General features: G+C 43.7%; 1 protein-coding gene across 1 annotated transcript in view; it reads left to right on the forward strand.

Annotated features, from left to right (window-relative positions):
• The first annotated feature begins 11997 nt into the window (after positions 1 to 11997).
• Positions 11998 to 12566, forward strand: part of tfap2d (transcription factor AP-2 delta (activating enhancer binding protein 2 delta)) — an 89407-nt gene continuing 88838 nt past the window's right edge. Inside the window, exon 1 of the mRNA XM_064990461.1 lies at positions 11998 to 12154. The gene's annotated coding sequence lies outside the window, so the exon portion shown is untranslated. The remainder of the gene's footprint in view (positions 12155 to 12566) is intronic.

Consider the following 12566-nt stretch of genomic DNA (forward strand, 5'->3'; position numbering starts at 1 on the left):
ACTGTCACGTCTGTAACATGTGCTCAGTGTGAACCTGCTTTCATCTGTGAAGAGCACAGGGCGCCAGTGGTGAATTTGCCAATCTTGGTGTTCTCTGGCAAATGAAAAATGTCCTGCACTGTGTTGGGCTGTAAGCACAACCCCCATCTGTGGACATCGGGCTCTCATACCACCCTCATGGAGTCTGTTTCTGACCGTTTGAGCAGAAACATGCACATTTGTGGCCTGCTGGAGTTCATTTTGCAGGGCTCTGGCAGAGCTCCTCCGGCTCCTCCTTGCACAAAGGCGGAGGTAGCGGTCCTGCTGCTGGGTTGTTGCCCTCCTACGGCCTCCTCCACGTCTCCTGATGTACTGGCCTGTCTCATGGTAGAGCCTCCATGCTCTGGACACTACGCTGACAGACACAGCAAACCTTCTTGCCACAGCTCGCATTGATGTGCCATCCTGGATGAGCTGCACTACCTGAGGCACTTGTGTGGGTTGTAGACTCCGTCTCATGCTACCACTAGAGTGAAAGCACCGCCAGCATTCAAAAGTGACCAAAACATCAGCCAGGAAGCATAGGAACTGAGAAGTGGTATGTGGTCCACACCTCCAGAACCACTCCTTTATTGGGGGTGCCTTGCTAATTGCCTATAATTTCCACCTGTTGTCTATTCCATTTGCACAACAGCATGTGAAATTTATTGTCAATCAGTGTTGCTTCCAAGTGGACAGTTTGATTTCACAGAAGTGTGATTGACTTGGAGTTACATTGTGTTTTAAGTGTTCCCTTTATTTTTTTGAGCAGTGTATTATTCATTGTTCTAGGTCTTTTTAGGCTTTGTCATTTTAGTATAGAATTGGTATTTTACTAAGATCATGCAATGTATATTTTAATGCTTGACTCTTAACCTGTCAAACTGTTAGCCAGTCAGAGTGTTATACTTTTAGCCTGTTAGCGTGTTTTCCTGCTTGCCAGTCAGACTGGTAGCATGTTAGCCTGTTAGCCAATCAGTCTTTTGGCCTGTTAGCCAGTCTGAGTGTAATCATGTTAGCCTGTTAGCAGTCAGTCTCATATCCTGTTAGCCAGTCAGACTGTCAGGCTGTTAACCTGTCAGCCTGTTAGCCTGTAAGTCTGTTATCCAGTCAGTATCTTAGCCTGTTAGCCTCTTAGCCAGTCGTATGTTAGCCTGTTAGCCTGTTATCCTCTTAGTCAGTCAGACTGTTAGCCTGTTGGCAGTCTGAGTGTTATCCTGTTTCACTGCACCAGAGAGAGAGGAAGAGAAAGACAAAGACAGAAATTAGGTAAAACTGCCCCCCCAGTCTTTGTCCCACTACCACCAACTCCCTAATTTACCCCTGCCACCCACCCACCCACACAGACTTCCTGTTAGCCTGTAAGTCTCCTAGACCAGAGTGGTGAGAAACTCTGCCCTGCTGTAGTTGTCACTTCAGATGTGCTGCAGAGGGTGTATGTATGTGTGTGTGTTTTTGCGTGTGTGTGGGGGGGGTCGGTCTAGGTCTGTGCCTCAGGGCCTCGCATGCGCTACAAAAGACTCCACTCAACTCCGGTTAGTTCTCTCAACCACCGTATAAGCACTGACGGACCACACACATTCCAGAAGATTATTGAAATGACTGGTGTGTGTGTGTGTGTGTGTATGTGTGTGTGTGATAGTTGCATCATGTTGATTTGTGGTTCCAGTGTGTGTTTCTGTTTGTAACAGCTCGGATGAGGACTGGCTCCAGGCAGCTGGTTTGCTCCAGGCCACGTTCAGTTCTGTCGAGGCGTGTTAGTCCCCAACCAACCTGTCACCCCCAGCTAGAGATTGATAGCATAGCACACACACACTCACACTCACACTCACACTCTGTAGTATAACAATTATAACTTTTAACAAATCAGAATGCCAGTAAAAAGTCAAATGACCAAAGTTGCTAAGCTTCAACAAATGTCAAAATATCTCCTTTATTTGGTAAAACGAGTTGATTATACAGGTAGCAGATCAGCTCATGAATAACGGGGGGATGAAAAGTGGAAATAGTTTAAATATCAAGTTCTTAACAGAGACCAAATCTGTTTGAAAATATCAAAATATACTCTCAAACAGTTTGTTGATCACACTTTCTCTACTGAAGCTCTCATATGGACAGCAACAGGAGACAGCTCAGAGAAGCTCTCATATGGACAGCAATAAGAGACAGCTCAGAGAAGCTCTCATATGGACAGCAATAGGAGATGGCTCAGAGAAGCTCTCATATGAACAGCATTAGGAGACAGCTCAGAGAAGCTCTCATATGAACAACAATAGGAGACAGCTCAGAGAAGCTCTCATATGGACAGCAATAAGAGACAGCTCAGAGAAGCTCTCATATGGACAGCAATAGGAGACGGCTCAGAGAAGCTCTCATATGGACAGCAATAAGAGACAGCTCAGAGCTCTCATATGGACAGCAATAAGAGGCAGCTCAGAGAAGCTCTCATATGGACAGCAATAAGAGACAGCTCAAAGAAGCTCTCATATGGACAGCAATAAGAGACAGCTCAGAGCTCTCATATGGACAGCAATAAGAGACAGCTTAGAGAAGCTCTCATATGGACAGCAATAAGAGACTGCTCAGAGAAGTGGGGGACATGTTACAATGGTATTTTGACATGCATAGGCAAGAAACATGCTTTGATAATGCAACCTATGGATTAAGTTTAGTTTTTGAGCTTCTAGTAATGAAATCTATGCAGCCTAGTCAATCACTTTTTATAGCTACTGTTTACTGGCCTCCTGGGCCGTATACAGCTTTCCTCACTGAGTTCCCTGAATTCCTAATCGGACCTCGTAATCATGGCAGGTAAAATTCAGTTTTGGTGACTTCAATATTCACATGGATAAGTCCATAGACCCTCTCCAAAAGGCTTTTGGAGCTATCATCAACTCAGTGGGTTTTGTCTAACATGTCTCGAGACCTACGCATTGCCATAATCATACCCTGGATCTAGTTTTGTCCTGTTGAATTGATATTGTGGATCTAAATGTTTTTCCTTATAATCCTGGACTCTCGGTCCACGATTTTAATACGTTTGCATCGCAACAAATAATTAGCTCAGATCCCAACCAAGCATTATCAAGAGCCGTGCTATAAATTCTCAGACAACCCAAAGATTCCTAGTTGCCTTTCGAGACTCCCTCTTACCTACCCAAGGATGTCGGAGTACAGAAATCAGTTAACTACCTAACTCAGGATCTAAACTTAAATTTGCATAATACCCTTGATGCAGTCTTATGGCTAAAAACAAATAAACAATTGTCACAAGAAACTAGCTCCCTGGTATACAGAAAATACCAGAGCCCTGAAACAAGCTTCCATAGAATTTGAATGGAAATTATGTTCCTCCAAATTGGAAGTCTTCCGACCAGCTTGGAAAGACAATACCATGCAATATCAAAAACGTCCTCACTGCTGCATCAATAAGCCTATTATTCAAACCTGATTGAGAATAAAAACTATCAAAAAGGTATTTCAGATTCTGTCTCAAAGCTAACTTAAAAGCTGCTCCTATTTTGGATGTAGTCTTGTGGCGCGCGTGGATGAGGGCGCGCACTTCGTTATTTATCTCTGGTATTGAACATACTATTCTCAGTCTTAAATTTTATCCTTTATTTACATATTAGGGTACCTAAGGATTGATTAGAAACGTTGTTTGACTTGTTTGGACGAAGTTTATTGGTAACTTTTGGGATTCCTTTGTATGCATTTTGAACGAGGGAAACCGATGGATTACTGAATCAAGCACGCCAACTAAACTGATTTTTTTGGGATATAAAGAAGGACTTTATCGAACAAAACAACCATTTGTTATGTAGCTGGGACCCTTGGGATTGCAAACAGAGGAAGATCTTCAAAGGTAAATTATTTATTTTATCACTACTTCTGACTTTCATGACGCCTCTGCTTGTTTGGAAAATGTTTGTAATGCTTTTGTACGCGGGGCACTGTCCTCAGATAATCGCATGGAATACTTTCACCGTAAAGCCTTTTTTTAAATCTGACAAAGCAGATGGATTAAGAAGTTAAGCTTTTAAATGATGTAAGACACTTGTATTTTCATGAATGTTTAATATTACGAATTTTGTATTTTGAATTTCGCGCTCTGCAATTTCACCTGATGTTGTCGAGGTGGGACAATGTGTTAACAAACATCCAGATGAGCTTCAATGCCATACAACTCCCCTTCCGTGGCCTCCAGCTGCTCTTAAATGCAAGTAAAACTAAATGCATGCTCTTCAACCGATCACTGCCCGCACCTCCCCACCCGTCCAGCATCACTATTCTGGACGGTTCTGACTTATGTGGACAATATGTGGACAACTTCAAATACCTAGGTTTCTGGTTAGACTCTCCTTCCAAACTCACATTAAGCATCTCCAATAAAACATTAAATTTAGAATCTGCTTCCTATTTTGTAACAAAGCATCCTTCACTCATGCTGCCAAACATACCTTCGTAAAACTGACTATACTACCGATCCTCGATTTCGGCGACGTCATTTACAAAACAGCCTCCAACGCTATTCTCAACAAATTGGATGCGGTCTATCACAGTGCCATCCGTTTTGTCACAAAAGCCCCAAAAACTACCCACCACTGCAACCTGTATGCTCTCGTTGGCTGGCCCTCGCTTCATACTCGTCGCCAAACCCACTGGCTTCAGGTCATCTACAAGTCTTTGCTAGGTAAATCCCCGGATCCTCAGCTCAATGGTCACCATAGCAGCACCCACCCGTAGCACACGCTCCAGTAGGTGTATTTCACTGGTCACCCCCAAAGCCAATTCATCCTTTGGCCGCATCTCCTTCCAATTCTCTGCTGCCAATGACTGTAACGAACTGCAAAAATCACTGAAGCTGGAGACTCATATCTCCCTCATTAACTTTAAGCACCAGCTGTCTGATCAGCTCACAGATCACTGCACCTGTACATTAAATGTTTTTATTTTTTTATTTGATGCGGAGATGATCCATTCACCTACTCTGCGTCTCACAAAGACACGGTGGTTGGAACCAAAAATCTCAAATTTGGACTCATCAGACCAAAGGACAGATTTCCACCGGTCTAATGTCCATTGCTCGTGTTTCTTGGCCCAAGCAAGTCTCTTCTTATTATTGGTGTCCTTTAGTCGTGGCTTCTTTGCAGCAATTCGACAACGAAGGCCTGATTCATGTAGTCTCCTCTGAACAGTTGATGTTGAGATGTGTCAGTTACTTGAACTCTGTGAAGCATTTATTTGGGCTGCAATCTGAGGTGCAGTTAATTGCCGATTTCTGAGGCTGGTAACTCTAATGAACTTATCCTCTGCAACAGAGGTAACTCAGTCTTCCTTTCCTGTGGCGGTCCTCATTAGAGACAGTTTCATCATAGCGCTTGAAGGTTTTTGCGTCTGCACTTGAAGAAACTTTCAACGTTCTTAAAATGTTCCGCATTGACTGACCTTCATGTCTTAAAGTAATGATGGACTGTCATTTCTCTTTGCTTATTTGAGCTGTTCTTGCCATAATATGGACTTGGTCTTTTACCAAATAGGGATATCTTCTGTATACAACCCCTACCTTGTAGGTGTTGTTCTGCCCCTAAACAAGGCAGTTAACCCACTGTTCCTAGGCCGTCAATGAAAATAAGAATTTGTTCTTAACTGACTTGGCTAGTTAAATAAAGGTAAAAAATGTTTTAAATGTATTCCAGCTGACAACCTCATGAAGCTGGTTTAGATAATGCCAAGATTGTGCAGGGCTGTCATCAAGGCAAAGAGTGGCGAATTTGAAGAATCTCACATTTGAAATATAGGAAGATCAAGACAGTAACTTAACAAACTAAATTTGAGTATATTGAAAATAGCCTGGCATAACCTAATGCACCCCTCCTAGGGACGGCATGGGAGAGCACTAGCAAGCCAGTGACTCAGCCCCCGTCATAGGGTCAGAGGCAGGAATACGCATGGTTAAATTGAGTTCCTCAGTGGTGTATGCGCTCCACTTTCTTGAGTTTTGAAATCAGTGGAATTCAATAGGAGATGGAGAAAACACCAGTCTGGATTACGTCATCTAATTAAGGGCAACCATGCATGGCATCAGGCAGGAGATGCATCCAATCATGATGGCAAAATAGTCTAGCTAACTACATCTTCAGATATTACACATTTCTAGTTTTGACAAAATGGTTTCATTTCAAGTGTACTGTTAGCTAGCTAACATTAGCTGGCTGGATCGCAAGCTAATGTTATGTTTATGATCTTATTCTTCGTATCTCAGAAACATTTGCTCAACTAGTTATAGCCATAGGACCTAATTGGTAAGATGCCTGCAGATTCATGCAGGGTAGTAACGTCATGAGTTGTGATTATGGTCCATTGTTGCTAGCTATATGTCTTAACAAAAGACTCCACTCTAATTTTGACAAAGTATTTTCATTTTAAGTTATTGTACTGTTAGCTAGCTAGCTAATGTTAGCTGGCAGGCTCGCTAACTAACATTATGTCATGCGTTGGGATTCATTGTTTACCTAGTTAGCTGTCGAGCTACATTTCTCAACAAAAGACTCTCGTCTTAGTGTGCCAGAGCACAGAATAACTGATACATTTTTTAACTCTCAACACCAGTTGAATATGTCCAGTGTCAGTAAACATCAGCAACAAAGTGCAATTCAATTGTTGCCAATAGCACAGTTACAGTCACCAACGCTCTGGATGACATGAAAACGGCCTAACCAGCTACTAGGGCAAGTCATGATCAGTGTGCTCTTTGTTATAGTTTAAATCAGTTAAAATATGTGGATGACACTATTATGTCCGGCTGTTGCCCCGATTGTTAATGTTTGGAAAATAACTTCTGGACATTAGAACAGTGATTATTCACCGCGGACTGGAAGAAATGTTTTCCTTTAACGAGTCCGACGAGAAGGATATACTGCTGTCACTGGAACAGACCAAGATCCCCGTAATTTAATTGAAGATAAGACACAGGAAAAGGGGTTGCAGATCGGGCTGTCTTCTGAGAATCAGTAGGCGAGCGAGTAAACTCCCATGCCATCCGTTCTTCTTGCTAATGTGCAATCATTGGAAAATAAAATTGATGATTAAAATACCAACGGAACATTAAAAACTGTAAAACCTTATGTTAGACCTGGAGAGATTTTCAATGCACCGGCAGAACAGAGAAGCTGCATCTGGTCAAATCAAATCAAAATCAAATCAAAGTGAAATTGTCACGTGCGCCGAAATGCTTCATTACAGGCTCTAACCAATAGTGCAAAAAAGGTATGTGTGTGTGTGTGTGTGTGTAGGTAAGTAAAGAAATAAAACAACAGTTAAAAGACATTTGAAAATAAGAGTAGCAAGGCAAAATACCTGTTAGTCAGGCTTATCGAGGTAGTATGTACATATCGGTATGGTTACAGTGACTATGATGAACAGAGAGTAGCAGTAGCATAAAAAGAGGCATTGGGGGGTGGTGGGACACAATGCAGACAGCCCGGTTAGCCAATGTGCGGGAGCACTGGTTGGTCGGGCTAATTGAGGTAGTATGTACATGAATGTATAGTTAAAGTGACTAATCATATAAGATAAACAGAGAGTAGCAGCAGCGTGAAAGGGGTTGGGGGTGGCACACAATAGTTTGGGTAACCATTTGGTTACCTGTTCAGGAATCTTATGGCTTGGGGGTAAAAACTGTTGAGAAGCATTTTTGTCCTAGACTTGGCACTCCGGTACCGCTTGCCATGCGGTAGTAGAGAGAACAGTCTATGACTGGGGTGGCTGGGGTCGTTGACAATTGTTAGGGCCTTCCTCTGACACCGCCTGGTGTAGTGGTCCTGGATGGCAGGCAGCTTAGTTCCAGTGATGTACTGGGCCATACGCACTACCCTCTGGGGGCCAAGCAATTGCCGTACCAGGCAGTGATGCTCTCGATGTTGAAACTGTAGAACCTTTTGAGGATCTCAGGACCAATGCTAAATCTTTCTAGTTTCCTGAGGTGGAAAAGGCTTTGTCATGCCCTCTTCACAACTGTCTTGGTGTGTTTGGACCATTCTAGGTTGTTGTTGATGTGGATACCAAGGAATTTGAAGCTCTCAACCTGCTCCACTACAGGCCCATCGATGAGAATGAGGACAGCTTGGTGCTCCTTTTCCTGTAGTCCACAATCGTCTCCTTAGTCTTGGTTACATTGAGGAATAGGTTGTTATTATAGGCTGTCTTGTCGTTAGTCAGTGATCAGGCCTACCACTGTTGTGTCGTCTGCAAACTTAATGATGGTGTTGGAGTTGTGCCTGGCTATGCAGTCGTGGGTGAACAGGGAGTACAGGAGGGGACTGAGCACGCACCCCTGGGGAGCTCCAGTGTTGAGGATCAGCGTGGCAGATGTGTTGCTACCAACCCTCACCACCTGGGTGCGGCCCTTCAGGAAGTCCAGGATCCAGTTGCAGAGGGAGGTGTTTAGTCCCAGGTTCCTTAGCTTCGTGATGAGCTTTGAGGGTAGTATGGTGCTGAACGCTGAGCTGTAGTCAATGAATAACATTCTCACATAGGTGTTCCTGTTGTACAGGTGGGAAAGGTTAGTGTGGAGTGCAATAGAGATTGCATCATTTGTGGATCTGTTTGGGCGGTATGCAAATTGGAGTGAGTCTATGGTTTCTGGGATAATGGTGTTGATGTGAGTCATTTCCAGCCTTTCCAAGCATTTCATGGCAACGGACGTGAGTGATACGGGTCTTTAGTCATTTAGGCAGGTTGCCTTTGTGTTCTTGGGCACAGGGATTATGGTGGTCGGCTTGAAGCATGTTGGTATTACAGACTCAATCAGGGACATGTTGAAAATCTCAGTGAAGACACCTGCCAGTTGGTCAGCACATGCCTGGAGCACACGTCCAAGTAATCCGTCTGGCCCCGCAGCCTTGTGTATGTTGACCTGTTTAAAGGTCTTACTCACGTCGGCTATGGAGAGCGTGATCACACAGTCGTCCAGAACAGCTGATGCTCTCATATGCATGCCTCAGTGTTGCTTGCCTCGAAGCGAGCATAGAAGTGATTTAGCTCATCTGGGAGGCTCGTGTCACTGGGCAGCTCGTGGCTGTGCTTCCCTTTGTAGTCTGTAATAGTTTGCAAGCCCTGCCACATACGACGAGTGTCGGAGCCGGTGTAGTATGATTCAATCTTAGCCCTGTATTGACGCTTTGCCTGTTTGATGGTTTGTCGCAGGGCATAGCGGGATTTCTTGTAAGCTTCCGGGTTAGAATCCCGCACCTTGAAAGCAGCAGCTCTACCCTTTAGCTCAGTGCAAATGTTGCCTGTAATCCATGGCCTCTGGTTGGGGTGTGTACGTACAGGGATGACTTCCTCAATGCACTTATTGATAAAGCCAGTGACTGATTATGTGTGTTCCTCAATGTCATCGGAAGAATCCCGGAACATGTTCCAGTCTGTGATAGCAAAACAGTAACAGCATCTGCTACATCTGACCATTTTTTTATAGATCGAGTCACTGGTGCTTCCTGCTTAAATTTTTGCTTGTAACCAGGAATCAGGAGGATAAAGTTGTGGTCGGATTTACCAAATGGAGGGCGAGGGAGAGCTTTGTACGCGTCTCTGTGTGTGGAGTACAGGTGATTTAGAATTTCTTTCCCAAGTAACTTTGCCACATAAGCATGCCATAAAATAAATAAAATATCTTATTTATAAATGTTATCCAACTAATTCTGATTCTGCCACGACATGCCACAGGATGTTTTTGTGCTGGTCAAGGGCAGTCAGGTCTGGAGTGAACTGAGGGCTATATCTATTCCTAGTTCTACATTTTTTGAATGGGGCATGCTTATTTAAGATGGTGAGGAAGGCACTTTTAAAGAATAACCAGGCATCATCTACTGACAGGATGATGTCAATATCCTTCTAGGATACCCGGGCCAGGTCGATTAGAAAGGCATGTTCACTGAAGTGTTTTAGGGAGCTTTTGACAGTGATGAGGGGTGGTCGTTGACCGCAGACCCATTACGGATGCAGGCAATGAGGCAGTGATCGCTGAGATCTTGGTTGAAGACAGCAGAGATGTATTTGGAGGGTAAGTTGGTTAGGATGATATCTATGAGGGTGCCCGTGTTTACGATAGGTTGACTGACAACCTGATCCAGGTTGCAGGCACAGGTTACAGTTAGAATTTTTTCCTGTGTAGCCTGCTTGGTGATAGCCAGTCAATATTTCAATCACCCAGAAAATATACTTCTCTGTTGATTTTACATACATTATCAAGAATTTCACACATATTATCCAGATACTGACTGTTAGCCCTTGGTGGTCTATAGCAGCTTCCCACCAGAATGGGTTTTAGGTGAGGCAGATGAACCTGTAGCCATAGTACTTCAACAGTATTTAACATTATATCGTCTCTAAGCTTTACAGGAATGTGGTTCTGAATATAGACTGCAACACCACCCCCGTTGGCATTTCTGTCTTTCTGTAGATGTTATAACCATGTATTGCTACCACTGTATCAAAGGTATTATCTAAATAAGTTTCAGTGATCTGTCAGAATAATAATGTCATCTGTCACAAGCAAGTTATTGACTTCATGGACCTGGTTTCTTAGGCTACATATGTTAATATTGGACATTTTTAGCACTTCTCTGGGTTGCTTGATTGATTTTAATGCTTTACTGGGAAGCTAATCAGAGGCACACCGCCTCAGTGCTAACAGTGTAACTCTGGTCCATAGGCTCATGATTACTGCTTACAGTAGCTATAGGATAAACAGATGTATTCGGTGCAGTTAGGGGTACATAAATTAAATTACTTACATTGTGTTTGCCAATGCCCTTAAGAACATGTACATTTGATGCAGCGTTATGACGACTCATTGTCACAATGGTAGATATTAATAATATCCTCTTAAGGATATGGAGACGCTAGCGTCTCAACTGGCCAATTGCCTGGGGAAATGCAGAACGCCAGATTCAAATAAAATTCAATCTTTCATTAAATCACACAAGTAAGATATTTGAAACAGTTTTAGAAACTTCAGTGTTTTCTATCCACACCAACTAATCATATGTATATCATATATTCCTGGCATGAGTAGCAGGAAGTTGAAATTGGGCACGCTATATATCCAAAAGTGAAAATGCTGCCCCCTATCCCAAAGAGGTTTTATCTGAGCTGGTCTTGGATCATTTACCAGTCATTGTTTCAAAGCAGCCTTGACATGTGTGGACAGAGTCTAGGAGCCAAGATGATTTGGATGGACCGTCATTCCTGTAGAGTATCTTCTGTTTCCAGAATGTGTCAAAGTTATCAATGAAAGTTACTCCAGATGTGTAAATCCAGTAGTCTGCTGAATCTTTCACACCCGCGGCCCAACGATGGTACTGGACCTGAAATTATTGACCATTTAAGGAGTCTTTTAATGCTAAAATCAGTTCTTGAAAATCCATTTTCAAAGCTAGCCCTCTTGAAGTCGTTTGACCCCACATGGACTACGACAGTGTCAGGAGATTGACTTCATCACTACTTGTTTTTGTAATAAGTGTTGACAAGTTGAATGTACCGATGTGTCTGTTTAAACTATTAGCACACAGCTCGAGGACAGAAGGAAAGGAACCCGGCTGTCCAACCAGGGAGCACACTGAGGACAGGAGGAAAGGAACCCGGCTGTCCAATCAGAGAGCAGACTGAGGACAGGAGGAAAGGAACCCGGCTGTCCAATCAGGGAGCAGACTGAGGACAGGAGGAAAGGAACCCGACTGTCCAATCAGGGAGCAGACTGAGGACAGGAGCAAAGGAACCTGGCTGTCCAATCAGGGAGCAGACTGAGGACAGGAGGAAAGGAACCTGGCTGTCAAATCAGGGAGCAGACTGAGGACAGGAGCAAAGGAACCTGGCTGTCCAATCAGGGAGCAGACTGAGGACAGGAGCAAAGGAACCTGGCTGTCCAATCAGGGAGCAGACTGAGGACAGGAGGAAAGGAACCTGGCTGTCCAATCAGGGAGCAGACTGAGGACAGGAGGAAAGGAACCTGGCTGTCCAACCAGGGAGCAGACTGAGGACAGGAGGAAAGGAACCCGGCTGTCCAACCAGGGAGCAGACTGAGTGTTCCTTTCCTCCTCAGCGTGTTTCCTTGACAGCGTGTTATTTGAAGGTTTGTTCCATTTCAAGTTGAATTGATGTTTACTAGCAGCTATATTAACTAACAACCAAAATTAGATGCTGATAAGATGTTACGTCAGGGTTTTGCCCGATGGGACATTTCTATTGTTATTATACTACAGCTGTAACTAACCCTAACCCTATTATATACAAAATATAAAACAAACTAAAATATTTAACTGTGTTTTTACAACAGAGTCTGTGGTCACCATGGTGATGGAGTGCCCCTCTTAACTGGTGCACTCAGGAATAATGCATTGTTGAACATAGCCTGAGGCTACACACTCACACACACACTAATCCCTACCATCTGCTACATCTGTGTGTCTGTGTGCGTGTGTATGTGTGCGTGTGTGTGTGTGTATGTGTGCGTGTGTGTGTGTGTGTGTGTGTGTGTGTGTGTG

The sequence above is a fragment of the Oncorhynchus masou genome, chromosome 16 (genome assembly GCF_036934945.1).
Source record: "Oncorhynchus masou masou isolate Uvic2021 chromosome 16, UVic_Omas_1.1, whole genome shotgun sequence".
In the NCBI taxonomy this organism is placed as follows: Eukaryota; Metazoa; Chordata; class Actinopteri; order Salmoniformes; family Salmonidae; genus Oncorhynchus; species Oncorhynchus masou.